The sequence below is a fragment of the Ictidomys tridecemlineatus genome, chromosome 3 (assembly GCF_052094955.1).
Source record: "Ictidomys tridecemlineatus isolate mIctTri1 chromosome 3, mIctTri1.hap1, whole genome shotgun sequence".
NCBI lineage: Eukaryota > Metazoa > Chordata > Mammalia > Rodentia > Sciuridae > Ictidomys > Ictidomys tridecemlineatus.
In genome coordinates, this window is record NC_135479.1 from 76,722,408 (window position 1) to 76,744,013 (window position 21,606).

At 35.9% G+C, this 21,606-nt stretch overlaps 1 protein-coding gene and 1 long non-coding RNA gene across 16 annotated transcripts in view; one reads left to right on the forward strand and one right to left on the reverse strand.

The window, feature by feature from the left end:
- Dock3 (dedicator of cytokinesis 3) overlaps positions 1-21,606 on the forward strand; it is a 586,580-nt gene that overhangs the window by 417,539 nt on the left and 147,435 nt on the right. The gene's annotated exons all lie outside the window — the stretch shown is intronic.
- LOC144376260 (uncharacterized) overlaps positions 1-21,606 on the reverse strand; it is a 114,927-nt gene that overhangs the window by 54,205 nt on the left and 39,116 nt on the right. The window contains exons 2-3 of the long non-coding RNA XR_013436507.1: positions 21,076-21,208; positions 10,193-10,310 (exon numbers count right to left, since the gene is read on the reverse strand). This is a non-coding gene — a long non-coding RNA (uncharacterized LOC144376260). The remainder of the gene's footprint in view (positions 1-10,192; positions 10,311-21,075; positions 21,209-21,606) is intronic.

The following is a 21,606-nucleotide window of genomic DNA, read 5'->3' on the forward strand; positions in this document are numbered from 1 at the left end:
AGAAACCATTTTTAGATGGAAGCTTCTTCTTAAATGTGTAAAGATCCATTGGGCCACTCTCTTTTTTTTCCCCAAGGCTTATTAAAGAGTAATTGACAAATGTGATAATTTGATGTACATATGCATTACCAAACTATTACCACAAACAAGCTAATTAATATATTCATCACCTCACATAATTACCCTTTTTTTGTGTGTGGAGAGAATGCTTAAGCTCTACTATCTCAGCAGATTTCAAGATGCAATTCAGTATTGTTAAACATAGCCATCATGTTATATGTTATATCCCCAGAAATTATTTATCTTTTAAAAATATATATATATATATTTTAGTTTTAGGTGGACACAATATCTTTATTTTATATTTATGTGGTGTTGAGGATTGAACCTAGTGCCCATACTAGGCAAGCACTCACCAAATCACAACCCCAGCCCCAAGTTATTTATCTTTTAACTGAAAGTTTGTATCTGTTGATCAACATGTTCCCATTTGCTCCTTTTTTCCACACTCCCTGTCCTGGCAACAACCATTCTACTTGCTTCTATGAATTTGACATTTTTTTTGACTCCACAAAGAAGTGACATCATGCAACATTTGTTTTTTAAATCTGGCTTATTTTATTAATGTCCCCCCAGGTTCATCCATGTTGTCACAAATGGCAGAATTTTCTAGTTTATTATGACTGGATAATATAATATTTTGTGTGTGTGTATTTGTGTGTTTGTGTAGGTAAAATTTTGTTTGTCCATTCATCTGTCAATGTACAGTTAGGATGTTTCTATATCTTGGTTAGTATGAATAATGTTGCAATGAACATAAGAATACAGATATCTCTTCAAGGTATTAATATCAGCTTATTTGGATATAAATTCCAAAGTAAGGCTTGCTGGATCATACAGTAACTCTATATTTTAATGTTTGAGGAACCTCTGAAATGTTTTCCATAATAGCCATACCAATTAATATTCCCAACAGTGCAAAGGTTCCCTTTTCTCCACATTCTTACCAACTCTTGTTATTTCTTGTCTTTTGATTATAGACCTCTTAACAGGTATGAAGTGATTTCTCATTGTGGTTTTGATTTGCATTTCTATAATGATTAGTGATGTGAGCACCTTTTCATATACCTTTTGGCCATTAATGTATTTTCTTTGGAAATATATCCATTAGGATTTTCACTCCCTAATTTTAATGATGATAATTTTGCTGTTGAGTTGTATGAGTTCCTATATATTTGGATATTAACTGCTTATTAAGTATATGGTTTGCAGATATTTTCTCACATTCCATAGGTTGACTTTTTATTATGTTGATTATTTCTTTTGCGGTGTAGAAGATTTTCAGTTTGATAAAATTTATTTTTGCTTTTATTGTTTGTGCATTTGTTTCCAAAAACTAATTGCCAAGACTAATGGCAAAAAGCTTTATCCCTGTTTTCACCTAGGTTTCAAGTCGTGCATTTAATTCTTTTAAAAAAATATATTTTTTTAGTTGTAGGTGGACACAATACCTTTATTTTGTTTATTTACATGTGGTACTGAAGATTGAACCCCGGGCCTCATACATGCTAGGTGAGCACTGTACCACTGAGCGAAAACTCCAGCCCACATTTAATTCTTTAATTCATTTTAAGTTAGTTTTTGTGTATGGTATCAGATAAGAATTCACATGCGAATATCTTGTTTTACCATAGTCAATTATTAAAAAGATTATCCTTTTCCTATTGCATGTTCCTAGTCAAATATTAGCTGACTGAAAATGTATGGGCTTATTTTTCTGTCCCATTGGTTTATGTTTCTATTTTTATGCTAGTACCATACAGCTGGGATTATTATTTAATTTTACAGTATAATGAAATCAAGAACTTTGATGTTTCCAGATTTATTGTTCCTTTTTAAGATTGACTTGATTATTCAGAGTCTTTTGTGGTTCCATATGAATTTTACAATTGTTTTTTCTGTTTCTGTGAAAAATGCCATTGGAATTTATTTTAATTGCTTTTATTTTGTAAATACATGACAACAGAATGCATCACAATTTCTAATACACATATAGAACACAATTTTTCATATCTCTGTTTTGTATATAATGTATGTTCACACCAATTCATGTCTTCATACATGTATTTTGGATAATGATGTCCATCACATTCCACCATCATTGCTAACCCCTGCCCCCTCCCTTTCCCACCCACCCCTCTCCCCTATCTAGAGTTCCTCTATTCCTCCCATGCTTCCTCTCCCTACCCCACTATGAGTTAGTCACCTTATATCAGAGAAAACATTTGGCATTTGGGTTTTTGGGATTGGCTAACTTCACGTAGCATTATCTTCTCCAACACTATCCATTTACCTGAAAATGCCATTATTTTATTCTTTTATTGCTGAGTAATATTCCATTGTGTATATATGCCACATTTTTTTAACCCATTCATCTACTGAAGGGCATTTAGGTTGGTTCCACAGTCTAGATATTGTGAATTGTGCTGTTAATAAACATTGATATGGCTGTGTCCCTGTAGTATGCTGGTTTTAAGTCCTTTGGTATAGACCGAGGAGGGGATAGCTGGGTCACATAGTGGTTTTGTTCCCAGTTTTCAAAGGAATCTTCATACTGTTTCCATATTGGCTGCACCAATTTTCAGTACCACCAGCAATGTATGAGTGTACCTTTTCCCCCATGTCCTCAACAACACTTGTTGTCCGTCTTCATAATGGCTACCATTCTGACTGGAGTGAGATGGTATCTTAGAGTAGTTTTGATTTGCATTTCTCTGATTGCTAGAGATGATGAACATTTTTTCATATATTTGTTGATTGATTGAATATCCTCTTCTGAGAAGTGTCTGTTCAGGTCCTTGGCCCATTTATTGATTGGATTATTTGTTTTTTTGATGTTTAGCTTTTTGAGTTCTTTATATACCCTAGAGATTAGTGCTCTATATGATGTGTGAGGGGTAAGAATTTGCTCCCAAGATGTAGGCTCTCTGTTCACCTCACTGACTGTTTCTTTTGCTAAGAAGAAACTTTTTAGTTTGAGTCCATCCCATTTATTGATTCTTGGTTTTAATTCTTGTGCTATAGGAGTCTTATTAAGGAAGTTGGGACCTAATCCCTCATGATGAAGATTAGGGCCTACTTTTTCTTCTACTAGACACAGAGTCTCTGGTTTAATTCCTAGGTCCTTGAGTTGAGTTTTGTGCATGGTGAGAGAGAGGGGTTTAATTTCATTTTGTTGCATATGGATTTTTAGTTTTCTCAACACCATTTTTTGAAGAGGCTATCTTTTCTCTAATGCATATTTTTGGCATCTTGTCTAATATAAGATAATTTTAATTTTGTGGGTTAGTCTCTGTGTCCTCTATTTTATACCATTGGTCTACCAGTCTGTTTTGGTGCCAATACCACACTGTTTTTGTTACTATTGCTCTGTAGTATAGTTTAACATCTGGTATAGCGATGCTGCCTGCTTTGCTCTTCCTGCTAGGGATTACATTAGCTATGCTGGGTCTCTTATTTTTCCAGAAGAATTTCATGCTTTTTCCATTTGTATGAGGAATGCCATTGTTGGAATTTTAATAGTGATCTTATTAATTCCATAGATTGATTTGCATAGTGTATGGCCATTTTGATTATATTAATTCTTCCAATATATGAAAATAGGCTAACTTCTTTTAATTAATTTATAAAGTTTCATCAATGTTTTATAGTTTTTAATAATCAGAGTCTTCATTTGCTTAGTTAAATTTATTACCGACTATTTTATTCTTTTTTAATGTTATTTCAGGTGAGTCTATTTTCTTAATTTCTTTTTTAGGTAGTTTATTGTTAATGTATAGAAACACAACTGATTTTTTAATGTTGATTCTGTTTCTTGCAACCTTACTTAATCTGCTTATTTTAACAATTTGTTGAGGAATCTTTATCGGTTTTTGTATGTAAGATCTGTTGTATGCAAATGTGAATAATTCAGCCTCCTCCTTTCTGGTTTGGGTGTTTGTTATTTTTGCCTTGCCTACTTTCTCTAGCTAGGACTTCTAGTACTATATTGAATAGAAGGGCTAAGAGTGAGCATCACTGTTACTATGATTTGTATGTGGTTTTAGTGTGTCTCTCAAAGGTTTAAGTTCTGGAAGTTTGATCCCCATTGTGTCAATGTTGAGCAATGACAGAGCCTTTAAGAGGTGTGGCCTAATGGAAAGTAATTAGGTCACTGGGGGTATCACCCTCACAAGTGATTAATATGGTTCTCAAGAGTTCCTGCTTAGTTCCCACAGAGAGTATGTTATTATGAAAATAATAAGCTTGACCACTGAATCTCTGATTTTCTATTTTGCCAAGTGATTTTTCCCTGTTGCGTACACTCCCATTATGATGATATCTGCCATCTTGTGATATAGCCAGAAGGTCTATTCATAGCCAAGCAGATACAGACACTATGCTCTTGAATTTCCAGAACTTTGAACTAAATAAACCTCTGTTTTTATAAAGTACCAGACCAAGATATTTTGTTGCATCAACACAAAATAGACTGTCACTTGTCTGTTTTATGTTCTAAAGGACAACCTTTCAGCTTTTCCTAATTAAATATGATATTGACTGTGAGTTTGGCAGGTATAGTCTTTATAATTTTGTGTACATTACTTTTGTACCTAATTTGTTGAGAGTTTTTATCATGAAAGGATATTGAATTTTGTCACTTTTTCTACTTCTATTGAGATGATCATACATTTTTTTATTTAGAATTGTGTTGATGTGGGGTATTACATTTATTAATTTGCTTCTGTTTAACTCTCCTTATATCTCAGGGACAAATCCCACTTGATCATGGTTGTGATCTTCATAATGTGCTATTGCATTCTGTTTGCAAGAATTTGGTTAAGGATTTTTTGCATCTATATGTTTATCACAGATATTGGCCTGTGATTTTCTTTTCTTGTATGCCTATCTAACTTTGGAATCAGGTTAATGCTGGCCTTGTAAAAAGGGTTTAGAAGCATCTCCTCCTCCTCCTCCTCCTCCTCCTCCTCCTCCTCCTCCTCCTCCTCCTTCTCCTTTTTCTTCTTTTCTCTCTCTCTCTCTCTCTCTCTCTCTCTCTCTCTCTCTCTCTCTCTCTCTCTCTCTCCCCCCCCCCCCCTCATTTGAGAAGAATTTATATTAATTATCTTCAAATGTTTAAATTACTTTCCCCATTAAGTCTTCTGGTACTGGGATTTTCTTCACTAGGGTATTTTATATTACTGCTTCAATCACCTTACTCATTATTGGTCTATTCAGATTTTTAGTTCTTTCATGATTCAGACTTTCGAGTTGTATGTGTCTAGAGATTTGTCAATTTTTTTAGATTATCCAATGTTTTTAATATAATTATTCATGGTAGTCTTTTTATCTTTTGTATTCCTGTGATATAAATTGTAATATCTCTTATTTCTCTTAATAGCTCTTATTTATGATTTTATTTATTTGAGTCCTTTCTCCCTCTTATTCTTTGCTGTATCCCCCCCCATTAGCTTGTTAATTTTGCTGATTCTTCAAAGAACCAGCTTTTAGTTATGTTGATGTTTCTTTGGGCTTTTTAATTTACATTTTTTGTTTTCTCTGATTTTATTATTTCCCCACTTTCCTAACTTTGGACTTAGTTTGTTTTTCTTTTTCTAATTACTTGACACATAACTAATTTGTTTGGAATCTTTTTTTTTTCATGTAGAAACTTCTTGCTATAAACTTCCCCCTTAGAATTGCTTTTGCTACTTCCCATAAGTTTGGGTTGGTTTTGTTTCCATTTTCATTTGTTACAAGGTATATTCTTATTTCTTTTTGTTTTATGTTTCGTTGTTGTTTTGAGTCTCACTGTGTTGCCCCTGAACTCAAATAAAGTATCTTCCATTAGCCTCCCCAGTAACTGAGATTATAGGCATGCACCCCCATACCTGGTCCAGTTTTCCTTTTGATTTATTATTTCACCCATTGGTCATTTTAGGAGGAGTGTTATTTAATTTTCATGTATTTGTGAATTTTCCAGCATTCATTACTAAATTCTAGTTTCATACTGATGTGATTATGTAACACAGAGCATGGTTGGGTGGGTTCTTTATCTCATGAATTTGAAGAATGAAATCCACGGACACAAGAGTACGATCAAAGTAGCAGGATTTATTAGAGTAATAAAAAGAAAGCAAATCTCCCAAGGATGGAGATGTCCCAAGAGAGGGTTACCAATGAGTATCTGTTATCTAGGGATTTTTATGGGCTTGATCTGTCTCTATAAGTGGTTGGTGTGGTGATATGTAAATATAGGATTCAGAAAGGAGCCAATCAACTCTATTTTGTCTTAAGAAAATTTGGAGAAAAGTGATTTGTAAGCACAAGGGTGGGGTGGGGTGAGGGTTTGTTGGCACAAGAGGAAGTGCTTGGGATAAGGGTAGATTTGTAGTTGGCTATTGCTAAGGCTAGTGGTGGGGGTAAATAAAGAAGAGCCATTGAAGCTGATCAGAGGCAATGACGAGATGTTAGTTAATGAGGGGCCATTGTGGTTGAAGCTATTAGGGTTAGAGACAGGATGTGCTCCAGGCTCAATGTCTCCTAGAATGGCATAGACTCATTCCCACGTTTCCTCCTTCAAGGCCCTTATTCTCTCTGCCTATGGATAGTCTACTTCCTGCCTCATTCCATCCTCTGATGATGTATTTGTAGTAGCCATTAGAGGGAAATAAATATTGACTGCTCTGGCAGCTTCATTCTGATTTAAGAGTGTTGACTATGGCAATAATGTTGCTTTTAATGAAAACTCAGAGACAAAGCAATCTTAAATTGTTTGTCCATTTATCATCAATTTATAAAAGCATATTTAATATACCCCAAAATATGCTATCTTAATAGAATGTAAGAAGCCAAGAGTAGTTGGATTTATATTTAGCAGTTGATTTTATTTAATATTTTTTTAGTTGTAGATGGACACAAAGCTTTATTTATTTATTTTTATGTGGTGTTTAGGATTAAACCCATGGCCTCACATCTGCAAGGTAAGCACTCTACCACTGAGCTACAGCCCCAGCCTCAACAGTTGAATAATGTCTCTGACTAAAAATAGCAGGAAAAAAAAGAGGGCTAGAAACTCCAGCTAGACAAAAGAAGACTAATTGGTACAGGACCAAAGGTGAATTTACCAGAAAGACCTTGAGCTCATAAAAGGAGGCTTTGAGAAAATGGCATGACATAATTACTTGAGTGAAGGAGACATAGAACATCTTTATCAGTACAGAGTGCATTTTTGGATCAGATTAGAGTCAGTCCCAATATTGATAGAATGTGGGAGCACATGAAACCCTCAGGAAAAGGCTTTCAAGAAGAAGAAAGCTTGTGCATATGTGATGTTTTCATTTTCTCTCACTGTGCCTATCTGGAGAGAAGAAACCCCCAGAGGAATTAGGGCATTCCCTAACATCCCCAGACCTGTTATGTCAGCTTCCTGAAGCTGAGTCCCTGTGATTTGGGATGATTTATGGCAGTGCCTGCTAAGTTGTCCCCAAAGCAGCAAGTGGACTTCTTAAGCATCTTCAAAAAGTCTGGGGTCTGGCCTGGTGGCCTTTTCAGATTTCCTTTCTTTCTGTCTTCTCTTTTTTTTCCATTTATGGATTTAGAGAGGAACTTAGTGAAAGAGCGGAATCCCAGAGTATAAAAAGAAACAGTCTTTTATGTTCCACAGCAACCTGGATTTAAAAGAAACATTTTTTTCCTCCCTCTGGTCTTGAATTGGTTTAAACACTTGCTCATGTAGCCTACATTCCTGATGGATATTAGACATGCAGCTAAGGAACCATGAAAACTGCCATTTTGAGGATAAGAGGCAAAAATCTTATACACAGGACTCTTTGACCATTTTTTTTCTTTTTTGTAAAACAAAGTCTAACTATAAGATGGTGTTTTAGTTTATGTTTCCCTCCAGAGGCCATTTTTCTACATCCCCCAGGAGGTAATTAGGCAAGGCTCAGGTGCAGAAAAACTCTAGGCATTTTTTCCTTATGGTCTGGGAATTAAATTTAGCACAGTTCCTTTTGATGCATTCTAGAGGAGTGAAAGAAAACCTATCTATGAGACAGAGGGAAGAGGCAGGGCATTCCCAGAGTTCCCTGTCTTCTATAAACCAGACTGTTCTCTGGTTTTCATCAAAACACAAGCAGGTCCTACACCTGTAGCACGTGGCAGCTTTTTCTTCGTGGCAGCTTTTTCTTCCATGTGCATCCATAAAGAATGAGAAAGGGGCCTTTTAGATTCTCTGAACTTACCAATGTGGCCCCATCTGAAGCTCCCTCTGGAAAACTGGATAATTTCCTAATTGAAACAATTTGTATCTATTTACTTCTTGGGAGTCTTAAGCCCACCATCAATTAAAACAAGTTTTAGAGGGAGAACTGGGCCTCATTCAGTATGGAGGACAATGATAATTTTTTGAGTTAAGGGAGGGCATGTGCCAGCTAGTTATGCCTTTAAAATTTGTCTTAAATATTCCCTTTGTCCTTGGGGGTCCTCATACTCATAGAACTGTGGCCTCTTATTATATTCCTCAGTTTGAACAAGGACACAAGCTTGTTGGAGTTCTGGTTGATATTTCCAATTGAGAAGGCAAACAATCAGGTTCCATGAATAGATAAGATAAATGGTAGTTTATTGTAATTAAGTAAAATAGAACATCTGGTCTTTGTCCTTGGGTGAAGGGGTAATACAATAGAAAAGGTATCTTGTGAAGGTGTAAAGAAGACAGTCTAATTTTGAGACTAGGAGAGCTCTATATTGGTAATTTTCCACAATTGGTCCCTTTTTAAGAGGTGGACACCAGGACAGACTTGGGGTTTAGATCCCAGAAAGTATTTGAAAGCCTAGAGGTCCTTAGAGAGTTTATTTAGGAATTGAGAGAGAAAAGGTAAAAGAATCAAGTGTCAGTAGACATATAGAGTAGTTGGGAGTAATTTGAGCACCAGGGTGTACATGGAGAAGAGGCATTTTTATACAGAAAGAGAGTTACTCCTTGGCTCACACTCTGGGGATTAACAGATCACCTCTTTCCCAAAGATCTTGGGTCAGACTGGGACTTCATCTCAGGATCCAAGATTCATCAAGTGAAGGTACCCTCCACAATTGGGCCAAGTCAGTCAGAAGTAGAAAGACAGATACAACATTTTGTATTCCTGAGGGTTATCAGGTCAGACTCTGTATATGAGACCTTTAATCAGCCTTAAGGAGTCACCACAGCTTTCTGCCTTCAATTGTGCCAAGCCTTCCTCTGTCCCATACACCATTTCTCCCACAAAAGGAAACCAAAGGATTGGGATTGTTGCTCAATTGGGGTTGTGGCTCAATGGTAGAGCACTTGCCTAGCATACTTGAGGCACCAGCTTCAATCCTCAGCGGAAGGAAGGAAGGAAGGGAGGGAGGGAAGAAGAAATGTATTTTTTTTAAAAAAGGACACTGAAGCAAGTCAGGAACCAACATTTTCAACACCTAGGCAAAGGGGACCAGCTCCACATACAGCAAGCCTGTCACCCAAGTCTTAAGACTGGCAGCCATGCTAATCACTATAGGAAAAGATAATTGATATGGTTTCAGTTTTCTTAAATTAGTTAAGACTTGTTTGTGGCCTAATGCATGCTCTATCATGGAGAATGGTCCATGTGCAATTTAGAAGAATGTGTTTGCTATTGGTTGAAATGTTCTGTGTATGTATTTGGAGTTCATTTGTTCTATAATGCTATTCAAGGTCTGCTGTTTCCTATTTTTTTGTTTAGATGACATGCCATTGTTGAAAATGGGGTGCAATTATTATATTCTTTGAAGAAATGAACTTTATCATTATATAGAGACCTTTGTCTTATAATGTATTTTAACTGAAAGTCTAGTTTTTCTAATATCTATAAGTTTTCAACATCACTATTTTAATCTTTTTGGTCGTAAACATTTTCTGCCCCAATTATTGTAGTGTAATTATATTAATACTTTGTCATTTAACTTTTATGCTAATGTTATAAGTATTATTTATTAGATTATTATTTAGAGTATTTGACTACATACTTTACCATTGAATTTTATATTTTCAAAAGTTTTCATATTATAATGAATGTCCTTTATTTCAGAACTCCCTTTAGCGTTTCTTATAAGACAAACCTAGTGGTGATGAACTCTCTCAGCTTTTGCTTACCAAGAGATGTCGGGCTGGGGATGTGGCTCAAGGGGTAGCGCGCTCGCCTGGTATGCATGCGGCCCGGGTTCGATCCTCAGCACCACATACCAACAAAAGATGTTGTGTCCGCCGAGAACTAAAAAATAAATATTAAAAAAAAAGAGATGTCTTTTTTCTCTCTTTCCATTTTGAAGGACAGATTTTATGGGTAAAATATTCTTGACAAGCTGTTTTGTTGTTGTTGTTGTTGTTGTTGTTGTTGATCACTTTGAATATATCATTCTACTTCCTCCTCACTTGCAAGATTTCTGCTGAGACATTTACTGGTAAACTTGTGGAATTTCCCTTGTATGTGATGAGTTGCTTATCTCTTGCAACTTTACTCCTGCATTAGAAAGACTTTAAAGTCACTGTCAATGGAAAACCTGGTAGTGCAAAGATTGTGTACTCTCTGCAAGCAGGTTGGCTTCAAAAGAGGAAAGAGGCAAAACTGAGATGTTCATGTCTGGATCCTTCTAGATGCATTCTTCCCAGGCAAGTGAGTGAAGGGGTAAAGAAGCCCTAAGTATTACAGAAACCCTTCCACCTTGAAAGAGAAGGAGTAAAAAGAAATATTCCTGCTAAGGCATTATAATTACATATGTATGGATACAGATTATTTGTCTTCTATTTTAATTATCTGTATTAAAATAGCATAAATAAGCTATATAATGGTTTTAGTTTTTCATAAGTAAAAATGTAATTTCTCATGTATCTCCTATTTATTACTGTAAGAACCTTATTCAGAAAGGCTACTATTCAGAAATGACCCATTAAATCAATATAAAATAACATTTATTATAGACTGTGAAACATGAGAACATTAACAGATCACCCCTTTCCCAAAGATCAAAATTATGAGAGAAAACAAGGAAATTATAGCTATAAATTCCAATGGTGGAACCTCTGAGAGAATTATGTGAGATTGTGGGGGAGCTTCAGAGGTGATAGAATGTTCTTTTTTCTCAAAACGATGAATATACAGAGTATTCTTTATACCTTTGGAAGACTTATTAAAGTGCATTGCTAGATTCTGTCCCCCATAGTATCTTGGAGTGGGGCCAAAACTCTCTCTCATGAATTTTCAGTTCTAACAAGTTTCCTGTTGAAGCCAGCACTACTGGTGTGAGGACCACACTTCTTACACATTTTAAAAAATCTTTTATATCCATTTAGTATTTTAAAAATTAATTTTGTAGAAAGAATAAACATAGCAAGGCTGGTTTCCCAACTCCCTGTTCTGGGATAAGACTGGGTTTGTTTTATTTCGTGGTCATAAGAGAGTTTAGCACATTTGCAATAGAGCAGGCACAGTTGAAAGCATAGATCCTATAGTCAGACTGCCTGGATTTGAATCTTAATTCCATTATTTACAGGTTGTATGACCTTAGGCAAGTAATTATCCTATATGTGCCTCAGTTTTCTCACCTTTAAAAAGGAAATAATATTAATATTTATGTTGTGGGTTGTAGTGGAGATCAAATAAATCAATATATGTAAAGCCCTTGGCTTGTCAGGAAAGGCCAGGTTCTGCTGTTGTTACTCTTAGGTATTGAATTTATCCTCTGAATGTTTCCACCTTGCAGGTACTGTGTGATGCATTCATTTATTGTTTTCCAGAGAGAACTTTCTATGGAGAGTCAGATTCTCCATAAGAAGGCCCTCGTCTGTCTTTGCCTTCAGTTGCCTCTTATGTCCTTGCCACTAGAGAAAGAGGTATTTAGAGGAAGTAGTGTTCTTTGAAGTCTTCATCTTTTGCCTTGAAATTGTTTTTCTCCTTGATGATTATATTTGATTTTCAAACCATACTGAGAACTAGAGCCTCCTCCAAATGGTGGGATTAGATATTTTGACTTTTACTGGCCTTAATGTTAATCCATAATGAAAATTGTATTATTATATTTCTTGTGCTTACATGAACTCTCTAAATTTTTGAGGAATCAGTTACTTGATTCTTCAGTCAGACAACTCCAACAAAACATTTATAGATGGAAGCAGAATTGTTGCTCCAGCTCTGTAAAGTATGCCTTCTCACTTCTGCCTAGTAGTTCTGATATGCCTTTGATGAGAGAAAACTTGACCAGCAATCAGCCCCCAGTTTTTTCCTCCCAGATGGACCTTTTATACTAATCCCTATTCACAAACACAAAAGTATGCATCTGGGCCTTTCAGTCATTTAAGTCTGGTTCCTTTTAAAGCAATAAATTGGGCTGGGTTGTGGCTCAGTGGAAAGAGCACTTGTCTAGCATGTGCGAGGCCCTGGGTTTGATTCTCAGCATCACATAAAAATAAATAAATAAAATAAAGGTATTGTGTCCAACTATAACTAAAATTTTTTTTTAATTTTTAAAAAGCAATAAATCAAACTCTTTCATTTTCTGATTTTTAAAATAGTCCCCTCAACATGCTTTGGCTTGCTGTCTTTCCCCATAATCTTATTTTTATTATTCACTTTTTAAAAAATAAATGACAGCGGAATGCATTACAATTCGTATTACACATATATAGCACAACTTTTCATATCTCTGATTATGTTGACACCAATTTGAGTCTTCATACATGTACTTTGGATAATGATGTCCATCACATTCCACTATCCTTGCTAATCCCCTGCCCCCTCCCACCCCTCCACCCCATCTAGAATGCATCTATTCCTCCCATACTCCCCTTCCCATCCCCACTCCTTATACCAGAGAAAACATTTAGCATTTGTTTTTTGGGGATTGGCTAACTTCACTTAGCTTTATCTTTTCTAATGCCATCCACTTATCTGCAATTGCCATGATATTATTCTCTTTTAATGATGAGTAAAATTCCATTGTGTATATATGCCACATTTATTTTATCCACTCATCTACTGAAGGGCATCTAGGTAGGCACCACAGTTTAGCTATTGTGAATTGTGCTGCTATAAACATTGATATGGCTGTGTCCCTGTAGTATGCTGTTTTTAATTCCTTTGGGTATAGACCAAGAAGAGGGATAGCTGGGTCAAATTGTGGTTCCGTTCCCAGCTTTTCAAGGAATATCCATACTGCTTTCCATATTGGCTGCACCAATTTGCAGTCCCACCAACAATGTATGAGTGTACCTTTTTCCCCACATCCTTGCCAACACTCGTTGTTTGTCTTCATAATAGCTGCCATTCTGACTGGAGTGAAATGACATCTTAGAGTAGTTTTGATTTGCATTTCTCTAATTGCTAGAGATGACTTTTTATATATTTTTTAATTGATTGAATATCCTCTTCTGAGAAGTGTCTGTTCAGGTCCTTGGCCCATTTGTTGATTGGGTTATTTGTTTGTTTGTTTGTTTAGCTTTCTGAGTTCTTTATACACCCTAGAGATTAGTGCTCTGATGTGTGAGGGGTAAAAATTTGCTCCCAGGATGTAGGCTCTCTGTTCACCTCACAGATTGTTTCTTTCTGAGAATAAACTTTTTAGTTTGATTTCATATCATTTATGGATTCTTGGTTTTAATTCTTGTGCTATAGGAGTCTTATTAAGGAAATTGGGGCCTAATCCCACATGATGAAGATTAGGGCCTACTTTTTCTTCTATGAAATGCAGAGTCTCTGGTTTAATTCCTAGGTCCTTCATCCATTTTAAGTTGAGTTTTGTGAATGGTGAGAGATAGGGGTTTAATTTCATTTTGTTGCATATGGATTTCCAGTTTTTCCAGCACCATTTTTTGAAGAGGCTATCTTTTCTCCAATGCATGTTTTTGGTACCTTTGTCTAATATAAGATAATTATGATTTTATGGGTTAGTCTGTGTCCTGTATTCTTTACCACTGGTGCTAATACCATGCTGTTTAGAAAAACTAGGGATAATAGGAACATATCTCAATATCATAAAGGCTATCTATACTAAGCCTCAGGCCAACATGATTCTAAATGGAGAAAAATTAAAGCATTCCCTCTAAAAATAAGGATGCCCTCTCTCACCACTTCTATTTAGCATAGTTCTTGAAACACTGGCCAGAGCAATTAGACAGATGAAAGAAATTAAAGGGATACATATATGAAAAGAGGAACTTAAATTAGCACTATTTGCTGATGATATGATTCTATATCTACAGGATCCAAAAAGCTCCACCAGAAAACTTCTAGAACTAGTAAATTAATTTAACAAAGTAGCAGGATATAAAATCAACACCCATAAATCAAAGGCATTTCTGTATATCAGTAACAAATCCTCAGAAAGGGAAATGAGGAAAACTACCCCATTTACAATAACCTCAAAAAAAATAAGATACTTGGGTCAACTTAACTAAAGAGGTGAAAGATCTATACAATGAAAACTACAGAATCCTAAAGAAAGAAATTAAAGAAGATCTTAGAAGATAGAAAGATCTCCTTTGCTCTTGGATAGGCAGAATTAATATTATCAAAATGACCATACTACCAAAAGCACTATACAGATTTAATGCAATTCCGATCAAAATCCCAATGGCATTCCTCATAGAAATAGAAAAAGCAGTCATGAAATTCATCTGGAAAAAATGAGAGGCTCAGAATAGCTAAAGCAATCCTTAGCAGAAATAGTGAAGCAGGTGGCATCACTATACCAGACCTTAAACTATACTACAGAGCAATAGTAACAAAAACAGTATGTTATTGGCTCCATAAATCTTTTACCTTTACCCAAACTCTTGCCCTCCAGTAGTTTGCCTCTTGGAGTGGTGAGTAAATGAGCTTGGTTGAGTTACAGTATCAACACTAACACTTAATAGAAGTATTTTCTTTTTTTCTTTTTAACATTTTCTTTTTTTTTTGACAACTTTATTTATTTATTTATTTATTTATTTATTTATTTATTTTATGTGTTGCTGAGGATTGAACCCAGTTCCTCAAGTGCTAGGCAAGCACCTACCACTGAACCACAACCCCAGCCCAGAAGTAAGTTTTTTTCATAAGTGTTTTGAATATCTGGTTAACTATCAGTGGTTTTCTTAGACTTGTTAGCTACTAGGCTGGTACTTTCAGGGACAATCAATCACCAGAGCTTCCTGCATAGCCCTTTGTATTCTAGAAATAGATTTAAATCTATTAGTTCATTTTTACCTTTAGCCTTGATTAAGCATTATCCTCTAATATGAAATTAAATGCTTGAGGGAAAAGTGTTTTCCAAAAAATTTAAAAATAATTTTAAAGAAAGAAGTACAAAACTCCTTCTGAGAACACTGTAAATCTTATAAACAATATGATGATATTGACAGCACACTAGTTCCTCATTAACTTGTTGGCATACTTTAATACATCCAACGTGGATTCAAAAGTCTGTAAAATGATGTCTGACCATTTTGCTGGGGCTGTGTGAAGAAAAAGAAACCCTAAGTTAGGTGGTGTTTTGGCATTGAAAATAGGTGGACTAGCCAATTAGATTCTGTCATTTCATCTGTTTGACCCTCATGTATTATCTTTTACCCTGTTATTTTTAAAATTTTTTTATACTTGTAAATGGACAGAATGACTTTATTTGTTTATTTTTATGTAGTGCTGAGGATTAAACCCAGTGCCTCTTCTCCTTCCTCTAGCTGTACATGGTGCAGAGTCACACCAGTCATGTAATCATACATGTATATAGGGTAATAATGTCCATCTTATTCCACCCTCCTTCCTACCCTCATACCCCCTTCCTTCCCCTAACTCCCCTCTGCACAATCCAAAGTTTCTCCATTCATCCCTACCATCCCCCTCAATTATTGATCAGCACTCACTTATTAGAGAAAACATTTGGCCTTTGGTTTTTTGGGATTGGCTTATTTCACTTAGCATGATATTCTCCAGCTCCATCCATTTACCTGAAAATACCATAATTTCATTCTTTTTTAATATTTATTTTTAGTTGTAGTTGGACACAATATCTTTATTTTATTTATTTATTTTTATGTGGTGCCGAGGATTGAACTCAGGACCTCTCACGTGCTAGGTAAGCACTCTACTGCTGAGCCACAATCCCAGCCCTCATTCTTCTTTAAGGCTGAGTAATATTCCATTGTATGTATGTTATATATACATTTTCTTTATCCATTTATCTGTTGAATTTCCCTGTGTTTTTATGCTTTTCCTCTTATTTATGTTCCTGCTTCTCTCTCTGTAATAAGATGTCACATAGGATGTTGCAGGAAATAATGGCCTTATGAAATTTTCCTTATGTGATAGATAAGCTCCTAAAAGGAGGATATGAATTAATATTCTACAAACTATTCTATGCTTTTAATACTGAAGGTACCTATTCATGTAAAAGACACTATTATTAATTATTTCAGAAAGCAGATGATGGATTCTGCTTTATCTTTAATGATCTTGGAATCAGTTACTTAAATTCTCTGAGCCTCCATTTCTGACCTGAAATAATTCTTGCCTAAGGATGAATGTATTTATATGGGGAGGAAGTAGATGAGTAAATTGAAGTTAACTTAGTTTCCCAAGTCACAGTAGAAATTCACAGAACTGGGATTTGAATGCATATCCTCTGATTCCACTCTGCTGATGCACTTTTTTTAAAAAGTATGGTATATTGGAAAAAGCCTGGATTTGGAAGTTGGGTAGATCTAGATCTGAAATCCAAATCTACAAAATAATTCTTGAAACTTTGGGCGTGCCACAGTCTCTCTAAGTCTCAGTTTCCTCTGTGTAAGATGGAGATGATGGTACTTTCTTCATGGATCGTTAAAAAGATCTCCTGAGAAGATGTGTGTAAAACAACAACTACAGTTAATATTTGAGCAATTTCTATGTGCCAGGTACAGCTGTAAACATTTAACATCTATTAACCCATTTAATCTTCACAAACACTTGATGAGCTTTCCAAAGTTTCTAGTTCAGTGCCTGGCACAGAGAAAACACTCAGCTAATATTCATTTGTCTTCTGTCTTTGCCTAACAAAATGTATTTGGTTTGATCATGTTCCTTTCAGTAGCCACTCCAGCTACAACCACTTACATTTCTCATAAAGCTTGGAATTTTGCTTAGACCTCTCAGAAGAGGGAGCTTCTGACATAAACAACAGGAAAAGCAATATTGTTTCTTCCTTGATGAAATTTTCAAATATATATTTTCAGTACATAAAAATAAAACTGTTTATGTTTTATAAACAGCTCCTATCTAGGCAATAGTGGACATATGTGTCTCATGAGAGCCCATCTAAAATGAAACACATTGGTCTACTTGTGTCATCTTGATCTTAGAGACTTCATTTCATTAGTCAGGCTATTTTTATAGAAATGCATTCTTTTAAATTTATCCTTCTAAATTCTTATTTATTCATTCATTACACTAAAGATAAGGACATGAACCAGTGGTTATTGTCAGTGGTGCTCCTAAATCTGTAAGTTGTTGGCTATATTCTAGCATAGGACCTTCAACCAAATAAAGGCCTATTGTGGAGCAAACTAAGAGTTATTGTGGAGCAAACTAAGTCAACCCATGGTAAAACTGGAATAGTTGCTTGCAGTTATATGAGGGCATACAAAATGGGAATGCCAACTGACATCAGGGAGGCAATACCCAGGACCCTGCTAAGGAGTAGGGTTTTCAGGATCATAGTGCTCTGCAGCCTCTTCCCTTCCCCACCTTGCCTTTGGAACCAACCAAACTCCCACTCAACTTCACTCTTTTCATCTGAAAAATAAACATGATAATGCCTGCCTTATAGAATTATGAGAATTAATGTATTGTGTGTTAGTAGAGATTGAACCCAGGGACACTCTACCCCTGACATGCCTCGTTCCCTCTGCTCTTCCCTCCCACTGCTCCCCCTCCTCTATCCTACAGGTCTTCCATTTCCAGTGTATTCTTTGTGCTCTTTTTTCCTCACTCACATTTTTAAATAATTTTCTTTTCAGAACCCTGTAAGAGAGTTTTGAGATTGAAGGTGGTTGTGATTTTTGCAGAGTTGTGATTTTCACCTGTTATCCTCACTAGATTTTGTTGAACATATAATTGACTTTAATCTTTCCAGCATAGTAAAAATTAATACTGTACACTGAAACATTCTTTATTTCTGTATATATTGAAGCATGAAGGAACAGTAAGTCACCAGTGGCATTTTTGCTCACTCGTTATCAAGTATGAGAGGAAGAGAAACAGTAGGACAGTCTCTGGGCTATACATTTGGAGATTTAGGCTCAGGACTCTAAAGGATCTAGCCATTTCCCTCTAGTCCTCTAGATTTCTGAAGTTACTTTTATCTCTAATTTTCTATAATTTAAAGGCATCATCCTTGTCTTCAAAGAATGAACAGTTCTGTTGGGAAAACCAAAAATAAATTACTTATAGTTCAGGATAAATAAATGATAAAATAGAAGTAAAAAAAATAATGTTCCATGAGAACAAGTAGGAAGAAGTAGTTCATTCCATACTCTCACGAATTCTTGGGATAAGAGGTTATAGATAAGCAAGGAGGGGTATAGGTCAGAATGGTCCTTGTCATGAAGAAGAGTTGGAGGCAAGTAAACTTGTTTGGCAAATAGTTGCATACAGAAATATTTATAAATATGTGCATATAGACAGGTTAGTATATACACATATATTTGCTTGTTCTGTTAGCCAAGAGGACCTAAAAGAAACAATACCCCAGCAGCAATCACTACATCTGGAACACAGATCTTGATTTCTAATACCATTCCACAATAAAAGGAACCAGAGTTCTCTAGAGAAGTGGGTGAGTCTAGGACTAGAACAGGAAATATACAAAATGACTCTGCAGCAGAAAGTGCCAGAAGTAAAAAAAAAGTCCTTAGGAATTAAAAAAAAAATAAATCTTGTCTTTTGTGGTTGTAACCAGAAGACCTGAAAAGAGCAACATATAAAGGAAAAGTTTATTTTGGCTCATGGTTTCAGAGGTTCAGTCTACAGTCAGCCAACTCCATAGCTCTGGGCAGAACATCAGAAAAGAAGGGTGTAGCAAAGGAAAGCAGCTCAGAACATGACAGCCAGTCTTTCTCACAACCTACATGGGGAGGGAGTAGTTAACCATTGGAGGCATGAACTGGCTGGAAATAAAGCCTAGGAGAGTACTATTAAGAAATAAACACAAAAGATGAAAATGATATATATTCAAAACAGGGGCATTTATGGGTAGAAGAGACCTGATGGATCTGATCCTAAAAAAGGAAAAAGCCCATTAAGGCTTTATTTATAGTGAAACACATCAAAGGGATTCAGTGAGGAGCTTCTTCAGGAAAATAGGATAAGAATGGGGAAAACAAGTTGCTTGGAGCTTGACATATTATGCCCCTCTCCAGGCAGCTGAATTTGAATGTAGGGCTGTGAGTTAAGGCAGGGCACCAGCATGATCTGGAACTGAGGAATTTCACCCAGGAGTTCCCTGCCTTATGATGGCCCAAACAAACCCACAATTTTATACATGGCTTCCAACATACTCCCTTCTTTACTTTTAAAATGCAAGCCATGTGCAGTTACTCAGAGTTCCCTGATCCTTGTTCTGAGGGTATTACAACTTATTATCACAAACAAAAAAGAATTAGTAGCGAACACATCATTCCAATAATATACCATGCAGAATTTTTCAACATATTTCCAGGATTAAAGCCTTTTATATCAAGAAGTATTTGTTCAGCCAGAGATACAGGATCTATGAGGTCAATACTGCTCTATGGGATATCATGGATGTGATAATATAACTCCCTAAGGTCCAAGGCTTATTGCTATGCCAAACACCAATTAGATTATTTTTTACCTTTTTCCAGTCCCACTGTGAAGCATTATATTTGGCTGTAGTAATGACAGACATACTTATAGCTGCCATGGCATTTAAGCCTTTGCTTAAATTTAAGAGTGGCAAGTTCATTTCCAATCTTAATAACAGTAGCTTCCAAAGCATTTAGTTCAGTTTCAATCTTTTCATCAGTATTCACTCAATTCCAAGAACTGTGAGGCTGAAAGCTTGCCTGGGTCTGGTTAACTGGGTATGCATCTATTGTAAAACTTGAACACCAGCATCACCATATCATGGCTCTGAAATGTTAGTTGGGAGTAAGGCAAAAGAGGGTTGATGAAGAACTAATGTTTCTTTCCCTTTATTAAATCTAGTGATGAAGTTGGTCATATCTTTTACAAGTTACATGATATTTATCATCTTTTCTCCTTACTCTTACATTTCCAGTAATTAAAGCATAAGGAGATTGAACACAGATTGGCAGGCCGTAATAGGAGCCCTATTTGCAATGCTTGTCTGTAAAGTCAGGCAAAGCACCAACTGTATAATTAAGAAAATCTGAGGCAGCAATTAAATGCTACAGTTGCTTTTCTGTGCCACCTTCACTGAAAGTTAGGATATTACCAACAAATCCTCCAGGAGTCATAGGATCCTGCTGTAACTGTCTTTTATCAATTCTTAGATACCAATCAAAATATATCCACCATTTCTAGGCACTTTGTGTTGCACTGGCAAGGCATTTGCACATTCCAACCATTTAGGGAATGTGCCAAATTATATTGCAGAACAATTAGAGCAGTAAGTTATTGGTGGCGTGGGAATAACTGGCTTGTTATGGGAAAGTCCCGTTTTAATAACTGTTTGAACATATAATCTTAAGTCCCAAAGGCCAGTATGATTGGCTGACCTAAGTCCCCCATATGCTGTCTTTTCCTCAAAGTTACTTCCGAACAGCCAGCATAAATATCATGGGACCAACATGTAGGTGGATTTCCACTGTAGTCAGTATAATTAAATTCAGTGGCATGAATAGGTATAATATATTTGTATTTGAAATCTCCCATTATATGAGTATCATTAGTAAATACTGAGGTGGTTTCTTCAGTCCAAATAGCTGGATACTAAAGGTGGATCTGGATAATAGGTCCAATGGGTCTCGCCATAGGTTCCACTTACCTGACAACACAATACTGCCAACATAGCCACAAACATTGTGTTTGGAGTTTTATTTCCTCCATGTTGTTGATCTTTCTGCTCATCCTGAAGTGTCAGGTCCTTTAGTTTTCTCCATGATGACAGGTTGGGTCTCCTGGAAATATACAAGCATAGCTGGTTTATTCTATTGCTTTGTGTCTCTCAGCATCAGTGAGACCTTAATGCCACAATTTTTTAAATATTTAAATAATTTTGTGAGATTTAGTGGGTTATGTGGGGTTATGTTCCCCCCTTTTTATTTTTTTTAAATTGTAGACAAAAGTTCATATTACTATTTTAGACTTTTTATTCCTAGCTGGCCTACACCTTAAATTAGCCTTAAATTGTAGAGAATGGCCCAGCACTGTACAAGTATTTAAACAGTAAGAAGTGACTTAATAAATATTTTTATTTGCCCAAGAAAATTAGCAAGTTACCTGTTAGGTATGTGAGGATTGTTAAAGTCAACGTTGTTTAGCTGAAGAGGATACCACAGTAAAAGAAGGTCTTGTT